Source organism: Vombatus ursinus, unplaced genomic scaffold, assembly GCF_900497805.2.
Source record: "Vombatus ursinus unplaced genomic scaffold, bare-nosed wombat genome assembly UNPS02010284.1, whole genome shotgun sequence".
NCBI lineage: Eukaryota > Metazoa > Chordata > Mammalia > Diprotodontia > Vombatidae > Vombatus > Vombatus ursinus.
This window is the reverse complement of record NW_020950062.1, coordinates 1,291,571-1,313,028: the sequence shown is the minus strand read 5'-3', so window position 1 is coordinate 1,313,028 and position 21,458 is coordinate 1,291,571.

Below are 21,458 nucleotides of genomic sequence, written 5' to 3'. Positions count from 1 at the left end.
ATATCTATATATGTATGTGTATATATGTATATGTGTATGTATATACATATATATCTATATATAACTATACCTGTACTTAATTGTAGTCTTCTGGAGTGGGGGGAGGAAAGGGGGAAAAGAACAAAGTAAAAAGTACACAACAGAGAACAAAAGAAAATGTTCAAGGAAGCAAAGAAAAGATGGATAGCTCTCAACACAATGCATAATATTTATTACATAGGCTTTCTTGAAATGGAAATTTACTGTTGCATATTTTGAATCCTCTTACATTCTGCTGTGTACAAGGCAATGCTTTTTTTCTTTTCTCATTTTGTATTTAAGTTTCAATATTTAAGTTTATAAAATGTTTCTTTTTCTTTTCTTGTTGTGTATTTAAGTTTTAGTATTTAAGTCCAAAATAAAAAATTTTTTAAAAAAATAGATTACAAGGGTGAGAATGGCATAAACCTCAAATGGTACAGTCATGGCCAACTCCAGCTGGTCACCAGGTTCTTCTCCTAACTCACAGGTGAACACAATGGATACTCCTTATACACACAAAAAATAATTTTCAGTAAAGCCAAGACAAGACCAATGGCACAGGCTAACCAGGGAGACATGAGAGCTTACAACATAAGGATTGGCAGGAATGAGAGTTACCTGCCATGGTTGGACACGAGATTCCTTGGAGCCCCAAAACTGAGTGACTCTAAGGCCTGAGAAACTCATAGAAATCCGACCACAACTAACTCCATTGGCCCGCTAGGGGGAGCAAGCCAGCTGACCACATGATCACCAGAGAGAGATTGTAAGTCAAAAGGACAACAGCTGCTGGACCAGGGAGAATTAGTATGCCTACAAGACAGTCTCCTTCTAGCTCCTGCTGCTGTCCATGGTAATGAAGTGGGCATAACTCAGTGGTTTAAGTTTCTACTCCCTTCACTGCCTTCTCTGCAGAGGAACTACCTGAGATCATTAGAGAGTATTTAAAAGCATCTTCACTTCACAGGGTAGCATTTTCAATCCAAACTTGATTTTGTTCTATTTAATGTCTTTTATTTGAGGTTCTGATCTGTATTATCACCTGTAGGAACTCCTGGAGTAAAAAAAGAAATGGCATTAGGTAACCATTTTGCAATTTAGTTTTAGAAAGTTGCCTGGGATGTTGAAAGGCTGTATCACATTTTTCAAAGACAGATAAACATTTTATTCAATGCTTACTCTACAACAGGCATTGTGCCAGAATCTCACAGCCATCGTATATCACTGGTAAGACTTGAAACCAGCATCTTCCTAAGATCACCTCTCTATCCAACAAAGCACAAAGCCTCTCAAGGTGCTAGATGTGTCTAACTGAGTGCAGTTATTTCATATACATATGTGTGTATGTACATATACATATATATGTGTTATACTTTAATACAAAAAGATCTATGATTCTAACAGTGTGGTGGAATCTCCCAGTCTGGGAAAGCCTTTTACCAATGCAGGTCACAAGACATCTATGATTTAGAAAATGAGTCCCAGGGAGCTACTGGAGGCACAGAGAGGCTAAATAACTTGCCCACCATTACAGCTATTATGTGTCAAAGACTGGACTTGCATCCACATCTTCCTGATTCCAAGATGTTCCCTCTGTCCACTATGCCTCAGTTTCTCACACATTTAATATCAATAAAATTCAAATAATATAAAGTCTAGGGTAGTTTCACTGGACCAGTTCACTTCATTGGTACAGACGTAGCCAGAAGAACTTGTTGAGATTTTTTCTTGGCCCCCCCAGAGCTGGAAAACTCCCGAATTTCCTAATAAAATTTGGATGGCATGTGTGTGCTCAGAGCCAAATGTCATTTGGGTTTCTCTGAGAGAGTTGGCAAGCAGTTGTGAAGGTGCCCCAGCTCTTTTATCAAGCTTTGATTTAAAAAAGAAGGAAGGAAGGAGGGGAGGGAGGAAGGAAAGAAAGAGGGAGGGAAAGAAGAAAGGAAGCAGGAAAGGAAAGGAGTAATAATAATAATAATGGAGAGAGATGGAGGAAAGGAAAGGAAAGGAGAGAAGAGGAGAGGAGAGTAAAGGAAAGGAAAGGAAATTTAACAATAGGCTCTCAAGAGTTCATTCAATCTAGCTCTAGCTAGGTGGGACACAATTAGCTACTTGTAGGTCATTTAACAATAAAAGGCAGCTTACTCAGCCATAACATAGAAAAACTATGCAATAAGGATGTTCCAGCACTTAGCTGGGGTAGAAGTGGCCTCCTTCATTTCCATATGGAACCATGTCTGGTCAACAGGGCAGAATGTGGCAATCCATAGGGTCTTTGGATGTCTGCCAAGTCTGAGAAGCCCAGACTCCACAGGGGAGGACCTTTTATGTCCCTAGGAGACCAGGAAGCCAGGTCAATATGGTCAGGAGCTATCAAGAAGCTGCCTCAATAGAGGTGTGCCTCCCAGATCAATCAAGTCTCAGGGCCAATTTAATCATTTTTAGGGAAAAACGAGCCTACCTATGTTGGGGTAGGAGAGAAAGATTGGAACTTTGGTAGATAATTATCCTATCATATCACTGCTAGGCAAATGCTTCAAGGAAGTCAATGCAAAAAGAAAGGCCCCACGTATAACAAAATATTTAAAGCAACACTTTTTGTAGTGGCAAAGATATAGAAACAAGTGGATGCCCATCGATTGCAGAATGGCTAAACCAAGTATGTTTATGTAATGGAATGGAATATCACTCCACTAAAATAAATTATAAATATGATGGATAGAAAAAATATGGGAAGACAAATGAACTGATACAAAGTAAGGAACTAATGAACAAATGTTATAAAGTGCTGACCATATGCCAATCACTGTGCTAAGCACTAAGCATACAAAGATAGGCAAAACCAAGAGGCAATTTGGAACTAGAAATAGTCACTAAACTGTGCATACCCTTTGCTCCAGCAATAGTATTCTGAAGGCAGTGGGATCTACCTCACTGGAGGTCTTTCAGCAAAACCTGGATGATCACCTTCCTAGTAGCTTTTATATTTTCTTATTCGAATATAAGTGAGGCCAGATGGTCCCTGAGGTTCTCCCCTCCTCTGAAATTCTAGAATTCTGTCAAGTTAGGGATCAAGGAAATCATCTGGGAAGGGAGGATAAGGGACAGTTTTCTCTCTGAGTAACAGAAAACTAAAACAATGCCAAAGGTTTTTATCCCCTCCCAGCCATTAAAAGGGAAAACTAGCTTCATTGTCCTGTGGTAATTATCACCTGCTCAGACATTCATGGTCTTTTTTATCATAGCCCCAGCTATTTGAATCCTAAGGTCAAAAAGGTAATATGCTGATGGAGCTCAGAAGAGCACTACTTGCTCAAAGCATCACCAAATCTAAGATTCAGAAGGGACCAGAGAAATCACTTTGTTCAACCTTGTTTGAGCAGGTATCACCTCTCTACAATATCATCTACCTGAAGACTTCCAGTGACAGAGATCTCATCACTTATCAACAAATATCCTTTCCTACTTAGGGACAGATCTAATTGTCAGCAAGCATTTCCTTTTATTATGGGGCAGCTAGGTGGTATAGTGGATAGAGCAGTGGGCTTGGAATCAAGAAGACTCATCTTCGTGAGTTTAAATCTAGCCTCAGGCACTTGCTAGCTGTGTGACCCTGGGCAAGTCACTTAACCCTTTTTGCCTTAGTTTCTCATCTATAAAATGAGCTGGAGAAGGAAATGGCAAGTCACTCCAGTATCTTTGCCAAGAAAACTCCAAAATGTGGTCATGAAAAGTCAAATACAATCGAACAACAACAAAAATTTCCTTTTAGCAATGTCATATCTATCACTCTATAACTTCCTTTTACTCCTCCCCATTCAGCCATCTGGGGAAGGAAAGAACAAATCTAATCCTCTTCCCTATGACAGTCTTTCAAATACTTCAAGAAAGGGATCGCATCCATCCTAAATCTCCTCTTCTTCAAACAAATATCCCTATTTCTTTAAACTAATCTTTGTAATAGCATGAGTTCAATTCCTCGACCTATCTTAGACACCCTTCTCAGGATTTGCTGGTTTATCAAATTCATCCTCAACCTCTCACTCTTTCTTATGCCTCATACCCAATCTGTTGCCAAGTCTTGTAGTCTCTACCTATCTGAATGGATTTGGAACTGGATAATTGGCTAACACCAATTAGAGTGGTAATTAATAAGGAACTGGGAATTCTGACACCCGGAGCAAAATCATCTGGCTGGAAGCAGAGAGTGGGAAAGCTGAGGTAGCCATAGTCATATCTATGTGTTGTTGAGGTAAACTGAGTATATGAGCTGGGGAACTAAGAGACAAGGATATCTGAAGAAGTCAAAGGTTGTGGTAAAGATGAAAATAGTGAATGAGGTAACAGTCTTATTGAAGAGGGAGTCAAGGAGCTGACTCAGAAATCCAGAGATAAAAGCAGCGACTTTATGGACAAAAAATGGAGTAAAGTTTAAAAGAGGAGAGTCACTGTGTGACGGTGGCAGAGTGAAGGTCTGAAGGTGGTAATGGGAATCAAGGAATATGCCAGTTCTTCTTCCTGGCCCTTTTTATTAGCCAGGTTGAGAGGAATATCCAGCCTTAGAGAGGACACCAAGAGATCCAATGTGTCAACTGAACTGGAACCAGCCTCTAAGCTGGGAATGGCCAAAGCCAAACAGAACAGGCTAGATACAGGAGAGTCAGGACACAAACAGAAGTTTAATTAATTTCAGAGTGAGGAAAACAGCTTGCAAGAAAGAACACATGTGCCAGAGTCCTGCCCCTAGTGGGAGGCACCCTCTGTAGTGTGAGATCTCAATTCTTATACCTATGGCTGCGCAGTGAGCTGTAGCCCTGACAATGAGGGGCAACAGCAACAATGAGACAAGTTTGATTCATAACAGGGCCTCATGACCAGAACATGGATACAGCAAGTGCTTGTCTGAACTCAGAGAACACCTGGGAAACAATTCTGGGATTTTGCTATGACTGAGATCATCCAGAGAGTGAGATCATCCATAGTGCAAAGGTGATACCTAGCTCAGGGCACAGCCTGCTTGCTGGGCCTTAGTTCTGGGAAATGGTGTGTCTCCAAATTCTTTGACAAATGTCTTCCAAAAAAAAAATCTAGATTTCAGTGAGCATTAGAAGATGAAAGGTATATGAGAAGAACAGATATGGGATGAAAGGGAAAGATTGATAATAGTAAAGGCAACAGTGAAGTATCTGGGTAAACAAGGTATAGAATGGTGAACCTGGAGTCAAGAAAATCTGACTTCATCACTCATGAGTTGTATGTCCCTAGGCAAATCACTAAACCTGTCTACCTCAGTTTCCTCATCTGTAAAATGGGGATAATAGTAGAACCTAGCAGTTCTTAGGATTCTTATGAGGATAAAATGCAATAATATTTATAAATTTCTTTGCAAACTTTAAATCACTGTATAAAAACTAGTTTTTAATAAAGAAGGGTTCCAGAGGGCACAGTGAAAAAGGAGTAAGCCTGAGTTAAATAATGTACTGATAACTGCCACTACCCACCACCTTCCTCTGTGATCTCCATCAAGGTTATTACAGTAGACAGGTAAATCTCAAATAGGACCTGCCATAGGCCACCTTAGCTGCTAATCCCAGACGTGGTTGGGTCTCCAGGCCAGTCAGCACATCAGGGACAGTCCATCTTGGTTGGAAGGTAGGACCAGGGAGGGGCAATGTGGTGGTCACAAGAACCTGGGGGTGGGGGTAATCAGTCTAAAATCGGGAAAGGGAGCAGGCCAATCAGCCAATCAGCATTCTGCAAAGGGAAGGTACTTCCCTGACCACAGTGCCTGAGGGAAAATCCCAGCTGCCCCATGCTAATTCTAGTTCTATAACTAATGAATCAATGTCAGCCTCCACTGGAACATCCTTGCGCTTGGTCTTTCTATTCAACATTTTTGTCAGTGACTTGGCAAGAGACACTGATGGCATGCTGATCAAATTTTCAGAAACCACAAATCTGTCAGAAATAACAAATACCTTGGATGACAGAATTGGGATTCTAAAAGGCCTTGGCAAGTTAGAACAATAGGCTGAAACAAACAAGATGAAATTCAAGCACTGTGACCCAAAAGGGGATCACCAAAAACAAGCTATGCCAGGCTTAACCTGTGGACAAGTTATTCCCATCTCTCTTTTAAAGTGTTCACAATCCACTCTTTAATAACATATTCTAGAATTTAGCCTGGAATCAAAGCCGCACTTACCAGCCCATATAATTTGAAGAACCTATCTCCTTCCCCTTGCTGAACAATGCCTGGCACATAGTAGGTGTTTAATAAATGCTTATTGACTGACTTATGACTAGATAAGTAGAAACTATGTAGAAAGTAATTTCAGGAAGAAACCCTAATGGGGGGGGGGGGGAATCATGAAAGACTTCTTAGAGGAAATAACCCTTGAGTCAATCTTTGAAGGGAGCTAGGGATTCTAGGAGGCAGAGGTAAGGAGACAGCATTCTAAGAATGGGTATACTGGTAAATTTTTAACAACCATCTGTCTGAGAGAAAAGAAAAATATGTGAAAGACATACTTTTAAGCTCAATATGCATTATTAACACTTTCTTAAGTCCAGACAATCAATAAAATAATAAATCAAGCCTAGATTTGTGGCATTTCCTGATTTCTGAGGCATAAATGCTCACCCTGAGAATTTAACAATCAGCTCTCAAGAGCTGACTTGAGCCAGCTCCAGCATACCCCTAACTCCCGACATGGGGTGGGGGCAACAGATTAGAGACAAAAGATGGAAGGCTGTCCAGCTTTATGATTTACTTCAGGAACATATCATCCTATCCCTCCTTCCTCTTTCTCTCTTGACTTGCACCAGCTGGGAGTGGCCTGCACTACTTGTTAATTTCCTAGCAGAATGGGCAGGTGAGAACAATTTGTTCCAATGATCATGAAGCAGGCACTACGGAGAGCTTTGAGGTCGGTCAGACATTGATCCCAGGCTATCATCAGTCGTTCTGACTTTTATCTTGCCTCTGGACATCAATGATTCTGGAAGAGAAAGTGAGGCTGTTCTGCCTCACTTAAATCCAATTCACATGCAAGTCAAGATGTCACCCTGTGATGTCATTGGTCCTCTTCAAAAACGAAGGACAAACAACAAAAATTTATCCTGTTTATAACTTTCTTTGTATATATTTATTCATATGTTGTCTCTCCCATTAGATTATAAATTTCTTAAGGGCAGGAATTGTCTTTTGGCTCTTTTTTCTATCCCCAATGCTTAGCACAGTGCCTGGCACATAGTAAGTGTTTAATAAATGTTTATTGATTGAGTAAGGTCTAAAACCAGGAAGTGAGGGTGCAGGATCCAGGCTATATGAGGAGATCTGCTTCGGAGGTGGGTGGCCCAGCTACATCCTTCACCCATTAAGAGCTGTTTAGAACCAAAGCTAACAATCACAATTGAATCACAATACAATCTGCCCCTTTTGAGAGATGAAAAGTTCATAGTATCTCATTAAATTTACAAGTGACTAGAAGAGACTTCAAGTATCATCTAGTCCAATTTCATTTTCATTCAAGAAAACTGAGTCCCAGAGAACGCTTGTCTACAACCACCCAAGTTGTAAATAGCTATGGTGGGATTGGAACCCAGACCCTGTGACTCCCAAGCTAATGAGCATTCCACCACATGCTGCCTTCCATTATCCTCCAGCACCTTCCTCTCCCTACCCAGTGTTGTGAGAAATTAGAAGGGAACAGAAGGGTTCCACAAGAGATGAAGTGAGAGCCATCTATATAAAAATATACCTTAGTCTCTGCATCATTTCCCCCATCCCTGGGCTGGCCCTGCCCGGCAGAAATAGTTGATGTAACTGGAAGGAAACCAGGACTAATGGGTTTAACAGGGCCTGTGGCTAGGTCAGGAGGCTGTGGGTTTTACCAGCAGCAGCAGAGGGCAGCAGAGAGCTACCCACGGCTGGCCACATTCAGCAGGTAGAAAATAGAGCTTCTGGGAAGTCCCAAAGCAGAGACAGTAAATGAGTAGGTTTGAACCAAACAGGGACAGAGTGGAGAATGAGATTCCTAGGTGGAAAACCAAAGAAGCAGCTCTAAGAGAGAAATCAAGAGTCTTGGCTCAGAGTATAACACAAAGGGAACATGGGAAGGCAGAGTTTTTCCTATCAGAGGTCTTAAAAAGCAGCACTTTTCACCTGGACAAGAAGTGCAAAATGGGGATAAGGTGCATTTGTAGGCACCTCAAGTGTTCCTGGTATACAGCCTCCCTATACCGGAGGGAAGAGGAAATACACCCTGGGACACTCTGAGATTTATACACTGTGAAAGCATGGCCACTAAGAGGAAAGTCGCTGCTGTCAGCAATGGGGCTGGCAGGGGAAGACATGCCCATGGGAAGGTGCTTTCAGAGCATTGTGAATTTGTCTCCCTTGGGAAAATCCCTGACTGCCTTGCCCTAGTTATGACTGTGATAAATGAATGAATGAAGGATCTATTTAGTGTTTGCTATGTGCAAAGCACTGTGTTTTATTAGAATTAATAGACACCTAAGGTCAAAGAGGTTTTTTGGTTTGGGGTTTTGGGTTTTTTTTAATGACTTTCTGTGACCCTCTAGGCCCTTTCTCTGAACCTTAAGGATTGTCTTCTGATACCTAACCAGGACACCAAGCACACATGAAATAGATGAATATCATTAAGCTGACCAAAAAGGTGGTTTCCCCAGAATGAATGACAATACAGACATTCTCTATCACAAATTAATACAGCCACCTTTCCAGACACAAGTACCAAAGACCCCTGCTCCACTCTACTGGGATGTGTGGCCAGTCCAGGGATGGTCTAGTTATCAACACCAGTTGGCTCAGGATCTACCAGTGTAGACCTTATTGCAGCCAATAACTTTTTTTAGGGGAAAAATGTTCTCATCATTCATTCATTCAGCATGGAATAGTGAGGAAAGCACTACATTAAGATCCATTCCTAATCCCACCCCATGCCCCATGCCCTTCTCACTAAAAATCACCTTGTATCTCTTTTTGTTTATGCCTCCACTTATTGTAGACATTGTCCTCTCCTGCCCCACCACCACCCCCAGAATATAAATTCTACAGGAATAGATATTGTTCCACTCTCTGTCTTTGTATCTCCAGCACTTAGCTTAGTGTGTGGCACAAAGCAGGGGCTCAATAAATGCTGGTTGATTGATATGCTTAAAAAACCTGAGACCACCCCAACTCTGTCCATCACTAGCTTTGTGACTATGAGAAAGTTGCTTAATTTCTCTGAGCTTCATCTGTCTCCCTCTAAATCTGATACAGCTAGAAGCAGGTGGGTGGTGTGTTGAATAGAGTACTAGATCTGAGTCAGGAAGACCTGAGTTCAAATACTTACTAGCTGTGCGATCCTGCACAAGTCACTTAACCTCTGCCTACCTCAATTTCCTCATATGTTGTTGTTCAGTCGTGTCCAATTCTCTATGACCCCATATGAGGTTTTCTTAACAAAGACACTAAAGTGGTTCACCACACAAGTAGTAAGTGTCTGAGGCCAGGTTTGAATTCACGTGTTCCTGACTCCAGGCCCAGCAATCTCTCCTCTGAGCCACCTACCTGCCTCTCCTCATATATAAAATGGGGTTAATAATAGCTCCTAACTCCCAGGTTGTTGTAAGGATCCAATTAGATAATATTTGTAAAGTGCTTTACAAACCCTAAAGTGCTTATGTAAATGCTAGCTATCATCATCATTATTATTATTATTATCTGTAAAATAGGGATAATACTCATGCTACCTGCTTCATGAGATTATTGTTAAGAAATTGTTTTGAAAACTAAATTATTTTATGAATATGAACTACTGTTTACTCATTTAACAAGTTTCTACTCAGTATCTGCTCCATGCATGACACCATGCTAGTTATTACAGGAGACACACATACACACACACACACACACACACACACACACACACACAAAGATATGTCAGGGGAAACACTTCCCTCAGAGGATTGGGTGTGCTCTACATTTACTCCTCAACCAGCTATTTTCAGTGACCTTTGCCTATAGACTTCCAGACCTGGGTGTCTTTTGGTTGCTAGTTGTCCTTCATTCTCAAAGAGTACCAAAATGACATCATTATGTTGGGGTCAAGGTATAGTGTGTTCCATTGTGGCTGATCAGACCCATATGAGCTTGGAAGGTTCTACCACAGGTCAAGCACAAATAGTCTATATGAAGATTTCGAGTGATATCTCCAAATTTTTTGTGCATCTCACATTTCTTTTGAGCTACTTAATTCTGCTTCACTCATAAAGCACAGCACCTTTTTTGATGTGGACACCCATGCTAAGCAGTCCTTTGCCAGTGTCTCCCATGTCACACAATTGATTCACTAGGATAAGAAAGAAATAAAGGCATCTGATGCTGTGAAAACAAGATGCCCCAGAATCTGTTCTTTGCACTGGCATGGTGCCCCAGATTTCCTGGCTGCCCTACCCCTGCTCCCTTAGTGTTGCTGACTGTTGGCCTGTCTTCTGACTCTTTGCTTTTCGAAGCTCTGGCAACTCCCCTGATCCGCCAATTGCTGTCTGCTTGCATGGATTAGAACCTCCTGTCTTGCTCTCCCCTCTAGTATCTTTGGCCTTTTGATTTTTTTTGTTTGCTTTCCTGGCTTATGATACCACTGCTGGTGGGGATCATATGTCAAGTTCAAGGAACAGCTAGCAGTCTAGTCTGACTGGAAGGTCAAGTACATGAAGGGAAGTAAAACAAAATAATGTGTCGGAATCATATCACACTGGACCCTAAATACCAGGCAAGGAAATTGTATGTAGTGCAAATCAATCCCCACCCTTATATTTATTTTATCCTAAAGGCAAAAGAGAGCCAGCAGAGAAAGAGCAGGGGAGTGATATGTGCCATAGGACAGTTATTTGGGGAACTATGTGGAGGATGGATTGAAAAGAGTGAGACAGGGGCAGCTAGGTGGCACAGTGGATAGAGCACTGGCCCTGAAGTCAGGAGGACCTGAGTTCAAATCCAGCCTCAGACCAAACACTTGACATGTACTAGCTGTGTGACCTTGGGCAAGTCACTTAACCCCAATTGCCTTAACAAAAAAAAAAAGAGTGAGACAGAAAGACCAATGAGAATGTTATATATATCTGAGAATGTTCAGGTGATTTAGAGACTGAAGCAGGGTAGTAGATGTAAAGATATTCTGTACCAGCAGTTTTCAAACCTGTTGATCTCAGGACCCCTTTACACTCTTACATTGAGGACCCCCCCCAAAGAGCTTTTATTTCTGTGGATTATATCTATCAATATTGTGCTTGAAATGAAAACATTTTAGTATTATTATGAAAATAGTTCTGACCTCACATACCTCCTGAAAAGTCTTCAGGAACCCTCCAGGGTCCCTAGGCCCCATACTTTGAGATCTGCTGCTGTAAAGATTGAATTAGTTGGACTGGGCAACTGGATGGTTTTGGTGGATGAGGAAGAAGAAAGAGTCAAAGGTGGAGCTAAGGTTATAAATTTGGGAAACTAGAGTAGTGGTAGTGTCATCAACAGATGTAAGGAAATTTGTCAGTCAACAAGTATTTATTAAGCTCCTATGGTGTGCCAGGCACTATGCCAAGCACTGAGGAAATGAAGAAAGGTGAAAATAGTTCTTTCTTTCAAGGATCTCACCTTTTAATGGAGAACGACAACATGCGATCAACTATGTACAAACAAGATCTAGACCAGATCAACTGGTGGTAATCTCAGAAGGAAAGCAATAAGATTAAAGAGAACTAGGACGGGCTTCTTGCAGAAGGTAGAATTTTGGCTGAGACTTGAATAAAGCCAGGAGGAAGAGATGAGGAAGGAAAGAGTTTAGGAATGGAGGATGACCAATGAAAATGCCAGGAGTTAGGAGGTGGAGTGTCTTGTAAAAGAAATAGCAATGAAGCCAGTATCATTGGATTACAGAGTACCTGGAGGGGAGTACGATGTGAGAAAACTGGAAAGGTAGGAAGGAGTTGGGTTATAAAGGGTCTTAAAAGCCAAACAGAGGATTTTGTATTTGATCCTCTAGGTTAGAGGTGTTAAATGTGAATAGAAACAAGAGGCCACTAAACCATGCGCAAGGATCCCCATGGGTCACATATTGAATTAGTTTTAAAATGTAACATTATCTATGTTTTATTTTACCTTTATTTATTTTGTTAAATAGTTCCTAACTACATTTTAGTCTGGTCTGGTCACAAATTTGACACCTCTGCTCTAGTTAAGAAGGAGCCATTAGAGTTTGTAGGAGATTTGTAGGAAGGTAGGTTAAAGGGGAATGCTGAGCTGAACATGTTGAATTTGAAATACTGGCAGAACATCTGGATGGAAATATGCAGTGAGCAATTAGAGATTCAGGACTGTAGTTCAAGGGATATATTAAAGATAGGCATATAGATTTGGAAATACTCAGCATAAAGGATAGCTAGGTGGTAGTGTAGATAGAGACAGGAAGACCTGCGTTCAAATCCAGCTTCAGATACTTAATAGCTTTATGATCCTGGGCAAGTCACTTAACCTTTGTTTGTCTCAGTTTCCTCATATGTAAAATGTCGATAATAATATTACCCTGTTTGTGAGGATCAAATGAAATAATAATTGTAAAGTTCTTAGCAGGTACATAGTAAATGCTATATAAATATTGGCTATTATCATTACTGGGGCACCTAGGTTGAACAGTAGATAGAGTGCCAGACCCAGAGTCAGGAAAATTCATCTTCCTGAGTTGAAATCTGGCCTCAGACACTTACTAGCTGTGTAACCCTGGACAAGTCACTTAACCCTATTTGCCTCACTTGCCTCACCTGTAAAAAAAATTATCTGGAGAAAGAAATGGCAAAACACTACAATATCTTTGCCAAGAAAACCCCAAATGGAGTCATGAAGAGTCGGAAATGATTGAACAACAATTATCATTATTATAAGGGTGATAATTGAATCCATGGCAGTGTATGAGAGACAGCACCAAGGCAGAGTAAAAAGAGGGAAGAGCCCCAGGGCAGAGCTTTGGGGGATACATATGATTACAGGGCAAGAGATAGATAATGTTTGTCTATTTTTTTTTTTTTGGCTAGGCAATGGGGTTAAGTGACTTGCCCAGGATCACACAGCTAGGAAGTGTCAAGTGTCTGAAGCCAGATTTGAATTCAGGTCCTCCTGACTCCAGGGCCGGTACTCAAGAGACAGATAATGAACTAATAAAGGAGACTAGGAAGTGGTTAAACAAGTGAAGAGAAAACTGGAAGAATCAAAGGGAAAGAGAATCCAAGAAGATACTGCAGAAAGGTTGAGGAAGATGAGGCCGGAAAAAAGACCCTGCATCAGATTTAGCAGTTAATGTGTCATTCATGACTTTCCGGGAGAGCGGCAAGGGCTCGAGGAGCAGTGAGTATGTCAAGGCTGTGACTGTGGATTCATAGGAGTTTAGCAGTGAAAATGAAGACATGGGATGATAGTTTGAGGAGTGACAAGGAGGAATTTTATAGATAGGAGAGACCTAATTTTGTCTTTAGACAAGAGGAAAAGAATGAGTAGCTATGGAGAGATTAAAAATTAGCAAATAATCAACAGAGCAAGCTCCCAAGGAAGCCCAAAGGAGATGGAGGCAACAGTAAGACATGGAGATATCTCTTAGGAAATAAAAAGGGCTAATACAATCCTCTGAAAATGGAGCAAAAGCAAGGGTGGGAAATGACACTGAGGCTTTGAGGTGTGGAAAAAGAAGAAAAGAAAGCTCACCAAAGATGACCTCAATTTTTTTTTCTGTAAAATAGCAGGTGAAGTCATCTGCTGAGAATGGAGGATCGGTAGTATTGGAGGCTCGAGGAGATAAAATATTTGGAACATCCACTGGGAGGAGTGTGACAAGTGATGAATACAAAGATTGATATGCAGCCATGAGGGTCCAGTTGGGATTAGATAATACAACTTTGTAGTGGGCTCAGCCAGCCTAGGAGCTTAGATTTAAAGCATGAAACAGTCTTGGAGGTGATTAGGTCCAACCTGCTCATTTTACAGATGAGAAAACTGAGCCACAGAGAGGATAAGCGGCTTGCCCAGGGTTACACATCTATTAAGTATCTGAGACAGGATTTCAACCCAGATCTTGAATCTAAGTCCAGTGCCTTATTCCCTATACCACCCAGCCCCTATGGGTACATTGACTTCCTTAGTCCAACAGAACTCAGCAACTTGGAAGAAGGAGCATGGATGATGGTAATGAGCCAGCATGATTAAAAAGATGTACACACAGCATGACAAGGGAGCAAGCAATTCAAAAATGGAGGGTAGTATTTTTAAGTGCCTCATAATAGGGTCAAGATTCTGAAGGGAGAAAAAAATGAACCAAAATGGGGGTGATAAATTGGGAGAACAGGGAGGAACTAAGCATTTAGAAATTGTAGTGAGGATGAACAGGAGCTGTAGTGAAGTCATAGGAGAAATGAAAAGGACAAGAGATTGTGATGAGGGGAATTTCAGCGTTCAATATCTTGGAAGTAGAACAGCTTATGATGGTGATGATGATAAGGTCCAAGATGTAACTCACCTTGTGGGTGGCTGTAGTAAAAGAGAGATGGAAATGGGGAAGCTGATGAACTGGGATATCAATGCACTCTAAGAGTCCTTAAAGTTACTGAGGATAGGGATGAGGGCAAGGGCTGTGATGGAGAGGTAGCATGGTATGGTGGAAAGAGTGAAGACTTTGAAGTCAAGGGTTTGGGTTTAAATCCTATTTCAGTGTGTGATCTTAGGCAAATACCAGTGTGGAAGACACCAAAGAAGGGAGAGCAAGGATGAATGGGACAGGGGATAAGTAGGACTGAGCTGGATTGGGATGACAGTTCAGGGAGAGGTAGTGGAGTGGGGGAAGGGGTGTCTCTTTAGCAGATAGTGACTAGGAATCACAGGAATTACAGAAGGATAAAGTAGGGAAGTGTAAGCTAAAAGTCAGGGGAAGCAGGAAGAATGTAGAAGAAACCTGAAGACTAAATCAATCCTGGAGTGTAAAAGTGCCTCTGTCCATGGTGTCTGCCTCAGGCAACAGGAACTGGGAACAAGTGAGCTAATGATAACGGTAGAAATGAAGGTTGTGTTGTGAAGAGGACCTTAGCAGCTTTAGTTTCTGCAATTTCAGGCTCCACATGGAGTTCCTTCAACTGATAAGAACCAGAGATCCAAAGACAAGTGATAAGTTCACTTGGTTCTTTCTTTTCTTTCTCATCAGAATCATTCATGAATGAAGCAAGATTAGAGTCCCAGAAAGGTGAAGGAGTTTGCCCAAAGCAGAAGACATAAGACTAGAACCCAGGTCTCCTGAAACTCTCAGTTTTCTGCAGTTTAGCTGGAGTCTAAAGGATGAATAGGCAGAGAGTGGGCATCCAGGTAAACAATAATAATTATAGCTAGCATTTATATAGCACTTAAAGGTTGGCAAAAAAGCCCTTTACAAATATTATTTCATTGTATTCTCAGAGCAACCCTATGAAGAAGATGCTAGTATTATTACTCCCACTTGATAGATGAGGAAATTGAAGCAAACAGAAGTTAAGGGACTTGCCTAGAGGCACACAGTGATTAAGTGTCTTAAGCCGCATTTGAACTCAGGTCTTCCTGACTCTAGGTCCAGGGCTCTATCCACCGTGCCACCTGGCTACTTCCTGTTTGCAATGATTTCTTTAAAGTTTCCAAAGCCCTTTGATCCTCAAAGCAATCTTTCAAAGGAGGTGCTACCTTAATCTTCATTTTGATGATGATGATAGTAAGCATCTACATAGCATTTTAAGCTTTACAATATACTTTACATTTTTATCTCACTTGAGCCTAGAGCAGTTTAAATGATTTGCCCAGTCATGTCCAGTCAATAAGTTTCTGAGAAAGAATTCAATTCTAGGTCTTCCTGATTCAACAACTAGCATTCTATCTATTATGCCATGCCATGCTAAGAATATACATTGAGGGGAAAATAAGTATGGTTTACTCAGTAGACAATAAAATCAGCCTGGCTCAAGCAGAGCATTGGTATTAGCAGAACAGCAGGGGCTGACAGGTACATTCCCTGCTTCCAGGGCCCAGTTCCAGTATGACTCTCACACATCAAAATGACAGACATCAGCAGTATTCAGCAGCATTATTCAAGTGACAGTCCCCTGGCCCGTGCATCTCTCCATCATGTCATCATCCTCTGGGAGCTTGCCAGAACAGAGCAATAAACAGTTTGGCAGCCAAGGCTGATTCTGTAACAGTAAGGTTGATTGACACCCCAAAGACCATTGCCTGTGGTGCCAGGGATTCAGGTCCTGGGAGATGTTGGAGCCTTAAATTCCATAATGAGAAAAGTTGGGAAAAAGAAGAAGATGGTGGCCTCTTGGTGCATCATGAAAAGACCTTTTTTAGAAGAGAACTAGATGAAGTTTACGTTGAACACAATTTTGTGGTGTGTGAGCTACTGTATCGGGTTTTGTGTTTGTTTATTTGTTTCACAAAAGGCAGCAGCTGTAAAGATCTTTGAACAAGAACATAGACTTATAACATATAACTCATAGACTTAAAGGTAGAAGGGAACTTAGAGGCCACCAAATCCAACCTCTTCATTTTACAGATCAGGAAACTGAGGCTGAGAAAGGTTAAATGACTTGCCCAGGGTCACACTAGGAAACTGGAAGTATTTAGTCCACTGATGCATCATTTTCCAAAGCAAATTACCTAAGGTGGCATTTAAACTCAAGTCTTCCAGTCTCCAAGGTCAAATCCAATGCTCTATCCACTATACTGTGATGTCTCTCACACCATGGCATTTAGGTCACCGTGTAGCAAGAAAGAAGAAGGGGAATACTGGCTCCTAAACTTACAAAATTATCTATCCAGAAGAGAGCTAGATACTATCTTCTCCATCCCCACTTTTTGAAGATGAAGAAACTAAAGAAAGAGAGAGGGAGTAATTTGCCCAAGCAAACACTGCAGAGCCAAGATGGGAACACAGATCTGCCCCCATCCTTTGCCCAATGTAAGATCCTTTCCACTTCAGGACCATGCTTCTCATTGCCAGCACATGCCATCTGTCTGGGTCACATCCAAAGCAAGGCAATCCATATAATGAAAGGACTAGACACCAAATATAACCCCTGTCTCAAAACCCATTGGCATTTGACTCCTTATTGGTGGAGATAAAGGCCCTGTCCTGTGTGAAGAGTAGGGTGGAATTGGTGAGAGAGAAAGAGCTTCAGTTCTTAGCCAGCTCCTCTTTAGGGGACACATTATTTGGGTGCTCCTGGCTTCCAGCTTTGAGAGAGAAGATGGAAGAGGTCAATCTCACTTCAGATGGATGAAAGAAAAGACTCTGGGAAGACATGAGAAAAGCAGGCAATTTCCATCATACCCCTATTCTTAAATTATTACACTAGAGACTTTAGGGAGTTTCCCCTTGGGTGAGATCTAGGATAATCTCTGTGGGTTGAGCTGAGTTATCTCACTCCCAAAGGGAGAGCTCCTTCATTCCACATTGTCTGGTATATACCCTCCTATGTATATCTTCTCTGATTTCTGTTTTGCTATGATTTGGATAAATGGTTTTCTTTGCAGTTCTCTATGTGTGTTCATTATGAAACTGGTATCAGATGAGGCCAGGCCTTGTATATAAAGCTTGGAGTCTTCCTCCCCAAAATGACGATGGGATCAAAAGTTAGATGGAACCCAGTAACATCTCCTAGGTGAACAATATTCAAAGGAGAAGATAGCTATACTTCTAGCCTAGTACCCCCCCCAAAAAAAAAGAGCAGAGTAGTAGCTTCTAGTCCCAACCTCCTGCTTTCTCTCCTACCAGGAATGAAAATCTCTTTGGAGAAGGGTGGGGGGAAAAGAGGTATCACTCATACTCATACTTATATTGCTAACATGGCAGAAAAGGAAAATGGCAAATGCTGGAAGGGATGTGGGAAAATAGGTACACTAATGTACTGTTGGCAGAGTTGCAAACTGGTGCAGCCATTCTGCAAAACAATTTGGAACTATGACCAAAGGGCAATAAAATGGTGTATACCTTTTGACCCAGAAATATCACTACTAGATCGGTATCCCAAAAAGATCAAAGAAAAAAGGAAAGGACCTATATGTAAAAAAAATATTTATAGTAGCTCTTTTTTGTAGTGGCAAAGAACTGGAAATTGAGAAGATGCCCATCAATTGGGGAATGGATGAACAAGTTATAGTACATAATTGTGATAGAATACCATTGTGCTATAAGAAATGACAAGGGTGATGATTTCAGAAAAACCTAGGAAGACATATATAAACTGATACAAAGTGAAGTGAGCAGGACCAGGAGATCACTGTACACAGTAACAGCAATGGTGTAATGATGACCAACTCTGAAAGACCTAGTTTTTCTAATCAATACAGTGATCCAAGACAATTCCAAAGGACTCACAAAGAAAAATGCCATCCACTCCAAGAGGGAATTGATTAACTGAGTGCAGATTGAAACATACTTTTTTTACTTACTTAAATTTTCTTGCCTTTTTTCCCACAACATGGCCATATGTTTTGCATGACTTCACGTGTATAACTAATATCATATTGCTTGCTTTTTCAATGGGTGGGGGAAGGGCTAGAGGGAGGGAGAGAATTGGGAACTCAAAAAAATTTCAAGTGAGTGTTAAAATAAAAGTATAATTGTTAAAAGAAAATAAAACAAAATTGCTTTGGCAGCTCTGTGAAGATAGATACATGATCCTGTACCTAGAAATTAAGGGAAATGTCCTTCCCTTTTCTCCTCTCCTTTGTGGACGTCTCAAGGCATTTTCAATTGGCAGGGAATACAAACTTCCACTAAAGTTCTCTGAGGCCTCATCTGGAGACCCTGGGTTGTGCAATGCTATGACAATGAAACACAAGCCCTAGCGGAAGACAACATGGTGAAGAAGAAAGAGCACTGAACTTGGAATCAAAGAAGTCATTTACCACCTGTGGGTGATACCTTGGGAAACTCACTTCACCACTCTGGGCACCAGTATTCACATGGAGAGGCTAGACTACATGATCTCAAAGGTCCTTCCCAGCTCTATGATCCTAAATCCACAATCTGAAGTCTTTTTGTTGTTGATGCTGTTGTTTGGTCCTTTCAGTCATTCTTCATGATCCCATTTGGGGTCCTCTCCTTAGAGTAGTTCGGCATTTTCTTCTCCAGTTCATTTTACAGATGAGGAAACTGAAGCAAACAGGGTGACGTGACTTGCCCAGGGTCACACAATTAGTAAGTATCTGAGGTCAAATTTGAAACCAGGAAGATGAGTCTTCCTGACTCCAAGCTGGGTACTCTATCCACTGAACCACCTAGCTGTTCAATCCTAAATCCTACCAAGTTAGAAAGACTTTAAGTGAAAGTCCATGGATGGATCATCTGTTTGGCATCCAAGGACCACCTTAACTCTATTTGGAGAGACCCATAAGCAAGTTAGCCACAGATTGGTGGATTTTTTTTTTGGCCCACCTCCAAGACCATCTACAAAATCAGGAAGTTTGTGGCAACTTCTGCATTTGGAGAGAAAACATTCATGTCAATACATCAAGGACCTTTGAAGTACTGAAATCATAGCATCATAGGATATTAGATCTGGAAGCAACCTTGGACATGATCTCATCTAACTCCCTCATTTTACAGGCAAGAAAACTGGGGCTCAGAAAGCTCTAATGATCCACACATCATAGAGCTAATAAATGGAGGATCTGAGCTTTGAACTCAGCACTACAGACTTTTTAATCCATTGCTCCTTCAATTATATCACAAATGCCTTTCAAGATCTGAAGATGTCTGTGCATTTATCTTTTATTCTGCAGGAAGTTGTGGGTGCACTCTCCAGAATCACTGTGTGGCAGAAAAACCAACCTATCAACAATGTACAAGGCAGGAAATGTGGGTTTGGAATCCCCACTCTGCCACTACCTAGCCACATGACTATAGATAAGGCACTCATTGGATAGAGAGTCAAAGGTCTTAGATTCGAATTCTGCCTCTGCTCCTTACTGGATGACTTTGAGCAACTCACTTTACTTCTCTAGACCTCAATTTCCTCATCTACAAAGGGACCAGACTATATGACCTATCATGACCCTTCCATCTCTAGATCCACCACCTTGTGACCTACTGGGGCCTCACTTTTCTCAAATGTAGAGATAGGACAGCTAGGTGGTGCAGTGGATAGAGCTCTGGGCCTGGAGTCAGGAAGATTCATCTTCCCAAATTCAAATCTGGCCTCAGACACTTACTAGCTGTGTGACCCTGAGCAAGTCACTTAACCCTGTGTACCTCAGTTTCTTCGTATGTAAAATGAGCTGGAGAAGGAAATGGCAAACCACTCCAGTATCTTTGCCAAGAAAACCCCAAATGGAGTCATGAAGAGTCAGATATGACTAAAAACAACACACACATATATGTATGCATGTGTATATACACTCACATATATGATAGCATAATTATTATGAATAAGTGTGTCCCTGGAGAAGAATTGAGAAATATTTTCTCAATGTCCCTTCCTACATTACACAGATAGGGGACTAAGGTATAGCATATAGAATATTATGTAAGGTGTGATCAATGAGGTAGTCAGTTTTGCTGAGCTGCTTTCCCCCACCCCCTTCTTTTTAAAATCTTTGTTACTGGATAGAAGAGGAAAAATTGTTGTAGTCAGAAATAAATGTGAAGAAAGAGAGAGAAAGAGAGAGTGGGAGAAAGGAAGGAAGGAAGGAAAGAAAGAAAGAGTGAAAATGAGGAGAGAGAAAAGAAGAAAGAGAGAGAAATAAGGAAAGAAAAAGAAAGAACAGAGAAAGAAAAGAGAGAGAGAGAAAATGAAAGAAAAAAGAGGAGCAGATGAGGAAGCACAATGTTAATTCTTCCAAAGGCTGAAAATATCTCCAGCCTAAAGGCTGTTCATCTGACATCCATGAACTTTTAAAAATAAGTATTTTGATAACTATATTATAATATAATTGGTTTCCTTTATAATCCTATGTACTTTCTTTCCAATTAAAAATATTATTCTGAGAAGATCATAGGCGTCACCAGTCTTCCAATGGGGTCCATAACACAAAAAGTGGCCGAGAAGCCATGCTGTAGCCAGAAGAGCTTTGGAAGTTGTCTCCAGGTCTGTGAGGAAGATTCCTGTAGTACCCCCATGCCCTGCAGTCTTTAGTGATCTAACTATGTGCTCAGACCTCAGTTACCCACAGGGATGTTTTCCAAAGTGCTTCTGTAAAACTCCTGGCCACTTTGCATGTCATGTTTGCTTAGTGGTCACCAGCAGGTCAACCATCTATATAAGCCCAGTTCTGACAAGCTCAATATGAATCAACAGTGTGACATGGCTTCCCCCAAAGCTAATGCAATGTTTGCCTGCATTGATGGAAGCATAGGATACAAGAAGAGGAA